The sequence below is a fragment of the Phallusia mammillata genome, chromosome 2, assembly GCF_965637545.1.
Source record: "Phallusia mammillata chromosome 2, kaPhaMamm4.hap1.1, whole genome shotgun sequence".
Taxonomy (NCBI): Eukaryota; Metazoa; Chordata; class Ascidiacea; order Phlebobranchia; family Ascidiidae; genus Phallusia; species Phallusia mammillata.
The window spans coordinates 16,538,712-16,548,012 of NC_137253.1; the positions used below are offsets into that span (position 1 = coordinate 16,538,712).

General features: G+C 36.4%; 1 long non-coding RNA gene across 1 annotated transcript; it reads right to left on the reverse strand.

Moving 5' to 3' along the window:
* Window positions 1–7,565: 7,565 nt before the first annotated feature.
* On the reverse strand, window positions 7,566–9,254 carry LOC145215247 (uncharacterized). The gene is made up of 3 exons (XR_013857241.1): window positions 8,634–9,254; window positions 7,967–8,579; window positions 7,566–7,716 (listed from the first exon to the last, which is right to left on the reverse strand). It is a non-coding gene; the product is annotated as an uncharacterized LOC145215247 (long non-coding RNA).
* Between the last annotated feature and the right edge of the window lie 47 nt (window positions 9,255–9,301).

Here is a 9,301-nt window from a genome sequence, read left to right on the forward strand (position 1 = left end):
TCTCGAATACAAACATCCATAAGCCATGATTTTGCTCTTGCGTGCCAACAAGGAATTTACGCCGAGCTTAACACTAACATACGCAGTGTTTTTTTTTAAGGTGTTTTGGGGGACCGAAACGGTCCCCCAAATTTCTCCAGCGGTTTCCCAAAATTTGGACTTGCAACTACAGTAGTATTTAAATGAAACACTTGCGGTCTCTTAAAACTACTTAGCGGTCACCCAAACCAAACCTTAAAAAAAAACCTGTATGTTAACCCTGTATGCGTATGTTACATACGCATTAGGAAAACAGAGATCAGCGGTTACTCAAGGCAATGTCCTCATAGAAACAGCTTGCACCACTACACAAATGTGCTGAAAAAGATCTCTGGCCATAAAGAATACTAACCCTTAAGCGACACGTCCTCTATTTGTCAAATGTAACGCTGGCCAGGTCACCGACATAGAAGCGTATTAACTTTATGGCCAACATAATGTTTTCAATACTATCTAAGTATCTATTATTCTATTATTGCTATCTATTTATCAACTATACTTCGATACCATTGTGCAACATTTCGCACCAATTTTACTACTTTTGCAAATCTTTAGCCTATGTTCTTTTTGCGCACATTTTGCCGGACACGTCATCCCACACGTGACGGTACTGAGGCAGATGCATTGACGAAGATCAAAAGGAAGCAATCCGCCGACAATCAGCTTTAAGCTTAGCTTTTCATACGGCTTTTACGCAGTCAGTCGGTGCTTTATTAGAAAAGAAATAACGCCTACATATACCTTGCTCCCATACGTACTAATACTTAACATAGTCATACACCACCCCTGTTAAGTTTAGCTTCCAAATTATTTAGGAAGAAACAATATATCATTATTGCATGTTACTAACCTTTCTGCATAAAAATTGCAAGAATTTTTGTTTTTGTTTGAATGTACTGTAATGAATTTCTGCCCTTGCCATGCCAAGCGTTTAATCTAAACATGCCTACAAAACAAAATCAAAGATATTAATTTCAGAATTCGGAATATTGAGGCATTAGTACACTTAACATTTGTACATGTTTCTTTTTGCCCATTGTAAAGTTTATTGCATGTAACCATCAAACATAACACGTACCATTTCGTCATTCTGTTTACAGATATCGTGTTCCCTGCTCGTCAATGTACATCATCACCGCCAACGCTATCTTCATCCTATAATCCAGAACCGCAGAGCTGATACACCTTTTCGGCAAGAATTACTCGTCTTTATCTGCGCAATTATCGCCATTCGTCTCTCGCTTTACCGCGTGACCCTTTTACCGCCTAACCGTGCATTCTATGATTTACATTTTACGCGAAATTATTAATCAACTACAGATGTGTTTTTCATCCAAACACATCAAAGTCCCTTCCGGTCGGGGATATCTGTAGCAGACCAAGTACATAAAATGCTATATTTCACACGAATTGCACGTTATACTTTTGCACGCTGCATTAGAGCAATGTTTGCAGCCATTATAAAGAACAAACGCAAATAGTCCATAAAACGCACATTTCACACGGTTTTCAGGTACATGTTTTGCTTGTATCGGTGAGTTCATATTCTATTTTTAGACATTTTGCCTTGTATTTCGCAGTTGTACATGTCCGGTCCCACTGACGCCTATCCGCCTGTTTTCGAGTACATTCTTAACACATAAAAAAGGCAAATGTGGACTTTGCCCAGTTAAAAGTAACATAAACAAACGTAATTATGTGCAAAAAAAGAAGTTTACTGTTGCATTGTGGGAGTATAAAAGGCGCTGTTTCCGCCTTGAAATCAAAAAGGTTTTGGAATTGTGAAACGATAAATATTGTGTAACTACTTAGAATAAAATTGGGAAGAGATTGCATTATGTTTCAGCTGATTTAAATATAGTATGTCTCAAATTAACGTTACTGCAGTTCGAGTTAAGAAGACGGCGTTCAACAAGTTAAAGGAAACATGACGAGGATCCATCAGTAACCGAGGCAATAACATTGTTATTTCTTGCAGCGTTTGGAGCAAATATAGACGCCATCGAGGTAAACGCTACAGGTGTAGTCTTTGGTCTTTTTTGCATTGACCATTAGTTTGTAGACTAGACATGTAGGCTAAATGTTTTGCAGCTGATGGGTAATTTCAACTGTTCATTAACATGATTTAAAGGAGTCACGACATTCTCATGCCACAATACCGTACTCCTTCGTTCGTCCTATAAAAGTTTGTTGAGGTCCACATTGGAAAGGTATTTTTCGCGGAGGATTTTTTTACGTCAAAATAATTGCGCTAATTTTTGCACGGAATGGCGATTTTTCTGCGCGGATGTGCGCGAACTAATTGACTTTTGACTGACCGGTGGATTTATTGATGCAACTTGTAAAATTCACTAGATGCGCAACTCATCTGCCGACTAAATATTAAAAAAATTCTCTCGGGTGAATTGCTACATAGAATAAGTTGTAACTTTTAATGTGTATTTATGTTTTGTTGATGTATTTTTTAAACATTTTTATTTTACCAAATCTAATTTAATTACCACGAACGCGAATAGATTGGTTTTGCCTTCCTTCAGACGTTGCACGCTTGAATGAACAAGTACACATTTCGTGTGCATTGGTAACAACATACACATATTTTGTCGTCTTGTCGATAGTTTTTTGAGCTGCGACGCTTAGTTTGATAAAAATGTTTCAGTTTTTAGAATTTCCCTTATAATATGATAAAAAAAGGCAATTAAATGGCCTTTGAAGCATTTTTACATTACATTTAAAAAAATGCATTTTAAAAAATAAGGCTTGTCACTCATTTAGTGAGTGTTTTTGACTCTCAACCAAATCCTGCAGATGGGAAATGACACATTACTGTTCCAAAAATAAATGAGAAACATTCGAATCTGCATACCAAGATATCCGAATGGATTCGGTCATCCACTGTTACTGATTCTTCTTCACTAGTTGCACTTCACTTGCTGCACTCTGTTGTGTTCCATTTTTTTGTCATACTTTGCACACATTTCACACATTACCGGCCCTTTTTCTGTTACTGTGATTTGAATGTTAGGTAATCTAGCTTTAAATGTGTTGCCATATCTACCGACTATAGGCTACATTGCAGTGAGTTTAGCGAATTATGGTTGTGCCTGTCAGGGCCGATCCATTCCATGCTTGTATGACATGTTTGGTAGTATTCTTGTTTTCCCTGCTTACTTTTTTTTCCCTGCTACTACAAAGTTTTAAGTTATCTTACTCCCCTGTAATGATGTAAAAAACAACAATAAAAGCCTAATGGTAAAAACTGCCTTGTTTTAAAAGCAGGTTTTGTGCTTTAAAATGCATTTAAAGTTGATTTCTTCAATGGAATAATACCCAAGGATAGTGTTTTAACTCGCCATGCATGAAATGAAGCCCATTCAACCTCAACATTGCTTGAGATGCTCTACCGCAAAAATTATAACATACAGAAATACAGATTAATTTATAATAAACATAACTGTACCTTATGTATGCCCCAATTTCATCTTTATATTGTTCTACCAAAAGGTATTTGCCTTTTCTATGAAATGACCACTTTTCTAAATGTTGTACAACTTGTTGTGTAAAATAAATTGTTAACTTAAGAAGTGTGTACTACATTTCAGCTGAGGACCTAATTGTTTAAAAGCCTTCTCAACACTTTCAATGCTGTGGTGTTTAACTTCTGAAAGAACCTTCCTGTCAAACGGTGCTTTTCTGCTTGTCTAGGCCACAACAAATGGTTTTAGCTATAATAAACATTTATATGTTCATGGGCAATGTTACCAATTTTGTCCTGCACTGCTGTTGACGATTTTTTTTTGGATGGCAAAGCACCAATTTTTAACTTTTTTTCTGCAACCAATAATCAGCAGATCGCTTTTATCAAAGTGATCTTCACATATGAACGCTTTAAAAGAATTACTGTTTGATTTTGACAACAGAAGTGGGTTAAAAGGAAATTAATATTACGTTTCTTTATGAAGCATATCCTGTATTATGTCTCTCTTAGTTGGGTCACGCAATGAGAGCACACATTTTTGTAAATTGCTGTAATGTTTCTTCGTATCAGAGTTGCTTCAAAATTTGAGATTGCAAATTTTAAACAAAGATTTTTTGTCATTGGTGGCTAACCTAGCTTTTACACAGAAATACAACTAAATCACAAATACGAGAATTTAGTCTTGTCCATTGTTTATTTAACATACAAAATCAATCAAAAAAAAAAACGGTTAGTGATCCTTTTAAAACACACAATAAACTTTCAAAAACGATTAAACTACACGAGATACATGACACTTACGTAACCTGCAAGTTGATTATCACTTTAATTTCAAAGTTATTTGACGTTTAATGCAATAAATTGCGATTTTTTGCCAATATCTTCACTCTTCAACCATTGCCCGCCATTGTAAAGAAGCCAATGTGTACTGGTTCATTCAAGCGTGACCTGTCTGAACGCCGAGTTGCGCATCTAGTGAATTAAGTTATCCAACTTTACGTCTTTTCATTTTCATGACGATTCAATAATTTTCTGCTATTACATTTTTTTCTTTTGGATGATTTATGAATGCCAAACTGCTTTTTGTCAGTCACTATTTCTCAGACAAAAAAACGTTATTTTATGTAACTTGCCAAGCCGACGATCACTTTAATGGCATAACTACCTCTCAAAATACCGATTTAATGTACTTTTATTGACTACGTTCGCGTATTAGAAATGTTATTTCAAGCGTGGCGATTGTTAATTTTCTAAGCTCGTGACTGATTTACGTGAATTATTTGCGAAACAAGGCTTGTGACGACATAGAATTTAATTGTGCAACGTAAATATAAATTTGTTAGAAAATGTATCGAGTTTACTAATGGAAGCTGTGTGAAACCAAAGAACTCTATGGTGAAACTGTGCAGACACACGTCAAAATCCTAATTTTGAGCGGACAAGGAAAAATCCAAAATATTGGGCAGGTCATTCTTTCCAATCTGGGTTGAAGTGAATGACAGTGACACCCACGTCCCACAGTTAGTTCTGTGTGTCCAGTGACCACTGGTTGATGTGTAACCGGGCACACTCATGAGTCATGACTAGGGCGAATATTTTTTGACATGTCAAAAATTGATCAAAATTTATAGCGTGAGGTCAAAAATTGTCAAAATTGTTCACGAACTGCATTGTCGCCAGATTGGAAAGAATGGCCTGCCAGATTGGAAGAATGAATCGCAATATTTTGGATTTCCCCTTGTAATCCGCGCAAATTTAGGCTTTTTACGTGTAATCCGCGCAAAAAAATGTTGTCCGCGCAACTTAGCACAGCTTTCGTAGGTAACTATAATAAACTTTCTTTAAAATTTATATTTTCGTTGAACAATGAAGTTCTATGTCGTCACAAGCCTTATTTCGCGGACAATCCACGTAAATCAGTCAAGCGCATCGAAACTTACCGATCGTCACGCTTGAAATAACATGTCTATTTCGCTACCGTAGTCGTTAAAAGTAGAGATGTACCGAATATTCGGTTTGCCGAATTTATTCGGCCGAATCGACCACTTTTGCAAAGATTCGGTTTCGGCCGAATAATTTGTTGCGATTCGGCCGAAACCGAATCTTTTACGAACACATATTTAAAGCGTTAAACGTGTCTTTTCTGCATAGTACCAACGAAAATCGCGCCAATCATTATCTTTTTTAACACATTATCGTTTTTACCACTGCAGACAACTAATCAGTAATTCATTGTCGGGTTGGCAATCATGCTTGAGGAAAATAGGGACGAAACACAACCATTCTGCACTAATTGCCTGGTAGATAAACTTATATTTTCATGTCAAACGCGTAGCGTACGACTTCGCGTGACGTCCTAAATGATTCGGTTGATTCGGCCGAATTTATTCGGCAAAACCACCGAATATTCGGTTTCGGCCGAATCGAAATTTCGCCGATTCGGTACAGCACTAGTTAAAAGTACATTTATCTGTATTTTTAGGACGTAGTTTGACAATTAAAGTGACTTTTGCGAAGGCAAGTTAAATGAAATAATGTATTCTGTATGACAAATAATTAAAAACAGTTAGGAGCAGTTTGGCAATCATAAATTATCCCCACAAAACAAATCAGCAAAATGTTTGAATCGTTATGAAAATGAAAATTTGTAGAATCTAGCAGAACAGCTGCGTGCGCAATAGAGCAAAACTGAAGATTCGTCGTGTTTATTACTTTATTTAGTTGTTCATTTTGTCGGCTGGATAGTCTTGCAAGCGTTACATACAAATTGCGTTAATCGTTAAATCCACCTGTCAATCAAAAGTCTATCAATCCGCGCAGAAAATTGTAATTCCGCGCAAAAATCCGCGCAATTATTTTGACGAAAAAAATATCCTCCGCGCAAAAATAAAACTTTCCAATCTGGCATTGTCGTGATGTCGTAGAGGTTGCACTGTCAGTGAACTTTTCATTTTACATTTTACACCTTGTAGCCTACTTTATACTGTTGTAAATGGGTCATTCTCTACTTATTGTGAATCATAAACCATTAAGTGAAATAATTAGGTTGATATGGTGTGATGCTCAACAAACCTTAAAACGAGTTAAATTTTTTGGTTGGTCCTAAGTCATTTTGCGGCAGCTGTAGGTTAGGTGCAGCTCTTGCTTTGGTTTTGCTTTAGATACTTCATGACATGTATCTTTAGTTTAGACAAATGTATTGAACAGTTTTTGTTGTGTCCCAGTCTGCAGAATGTGGCAGGTGCACGCGCGATTTTTTTTTAAACAAAACTTTTTGCACGCCAATTTTTTGGGTTTGCACGCTCAAATTTTGCAGCAAAGGCATTTATTTGGCCTGTCTTAACCTCTTTTACTTGCTTTGTGCCTGCTGAAATTGGTCTTGCACGCGAACTTACAGGTCGTGCACGCGGAACATGTAGGTCCTTTTTACACCCATTGTGTAAATGTAAAACCATGAATTTCGATCGGTGTTTCATGGAACACTAGTCAAATAAATAAATTTCTTATGGAACACTTGACAATCTTGCACGAAGCACTAGTGTTCCGTGGAACACCGGTTGAAAATCAATGATATAAGGCATGTAAAGTTTAAAGAGCCCCGGCACCGGAAAATTATTTTTTAATATGTTGTTTATCGTATTTTTATAAACACGATTTCAAATTTAAAACCACAAAAATCGATGTTACTAGTCAAATATTTATGTTTTAAATCTAAAAACACTGACACCTTGCGGATATTTTGTCACTGAGCTCAAACGCCATGTGACGTCACCTCGTACCACTTGGTTTGGAGCTTGTTTGTAGTCGGTGGTTGTTAACGTTCTGCGACGCCAATTACGTTAGTTAGTTTAGGTATTTTGGTGTTTAAATGTTTTCATTTTTATACTCAAGTGTGAAAAAATGCCTGCAGTGTGTTCTTTGTATGGTTGCAATTCAAGAGGAAATCAAAAGGCCAGCAATATGACACTTTCGCTTTCCAAATATAAAGCGATTGCGGTCAGCTTGGATTAAATTTGTTAACGTGAAAAAAGGAACCAACGAATTACAGTGTTCTTTGTAGCCTACATTTCACAGATGAATGTTTCACAAATAAAATGCAGCAGACAGGGGTATGGCAAAAGTTCTGGTGTTAAAGCCGAATGCCATTCCATGTATTCATTAGAACAGTCTTCTTCAGCAAGAAATGGCATTGAGAGCAGCTGCAAGAAAAGTAGCACATGGTATGCTTTAATTAACTGTTTTCTGACATAATCTCATTTAACATTATAGTCTTTAATATTACCATTATGTCATACTAATTTAGTTTATTGTCATGCCATTTACTTGGTAATAACAAAAAAGTGTGGTTATGAAAAAAAGGTGTGATAATATCAATACATTTTCATTTGGGAACCACCCAATCTAAGCTATGAACCAAAATACATTGTGTGTAAAGGAAAACTTCTTTACCTCTTAAATGGTGTACCAGAAGTAAATTAACTGCAGATTTCCCTGGACACTCAGCTAAATTTAGTACATACACAATGATGGATGATGGATCTTTGCAACAATAAAATTGTTGCTATTAACCTTGTTAATGTATTCAGATGGTAATTTCATAATATTTTCTAGAGCAATGAAGTGGCAAACAGCAATGATATGGAAAAAGGATTCTTGGGATGCATTGAAAACATCACAAGCAAAGGATTGTTTATTAAAGCCTTTGTGACTGACAGGCATCCACAAATCATTAAATACATTAGTGAAGAATCGTCAGAAACAAAACATTATGTTTGGCATGTAGCTACAAGTATGATAGAAATAAAAGATGAGCATACACCGGTATATTTGTGTTTATGGTTTTCAATTCAGAAATCCAAAAGAAACTGACAGCACTTTCTAACAAAGCATGTTGCAAAGAGTTGGGACCTTGGGTGAAAAGCATATGCAACCACATGTATTGTTGTGCAGCAACATCACAAGGGAATTCACAACTTATAGTTGACAAGTGGCTGTCAGTCTGGCAACGTAACTCTGAAGTCTTCCACAGCACCATTCAACAAATTTTCTGTAGGCAGTATACCTGTAACGCATAGAGATTGCTGGTTGCATGTTAGTAGTTAGTAGTTAAACTTACTCGTGACGGGTGTTAATTACCCTCATCATGATTTCCCAATTGACGTTTAAACCGATAACATGCTGCTTCTAATACACGTTGAGACATGTAGATTCAAATCCAGGATATACTTTTATACAAAGCAGATTCGACTCGGAATATTCGTTGAACTTGGCTAACTGCTGTTGCACTTACTAATTTCATGGCAGCAAACGCATGATTTTCTCTCCTCCATTATCACATAGTTAGTACATAAACACCTACAATAATTCTGTTACGTGGAAAATACCTTTTGTCAACAACAAAACACCTACCTTTTTAAGCAAACAGTTGTTATTTATTGCTTAACTGTCAACTACGTATACTACGTTAGTTTTATCAGTTGTAAACAATAAAAAAATGTACGCATCAAAGCTAAAACAAGCAATAAAAACAACAGCTGATCAACGCCATTATTAGAAGTTGGTACGAGGTGACGTAACAATCGCTGCTACATATCAAACCAAGGTGTCGCTCGAGAGCTCATTGTTTGATTGAATATCTCGAAAACGAGAAATCATAGGACAAAAAAATTAGTGATTCGGAATCCCTGATATTTGGCAATTCTAAATATCTAAAATGTAGAAAAAGTCACATCGCCGCTGCCGGGCCCCTTTAAGATCCATTTATTTGCATGGTGTTCCAACCTG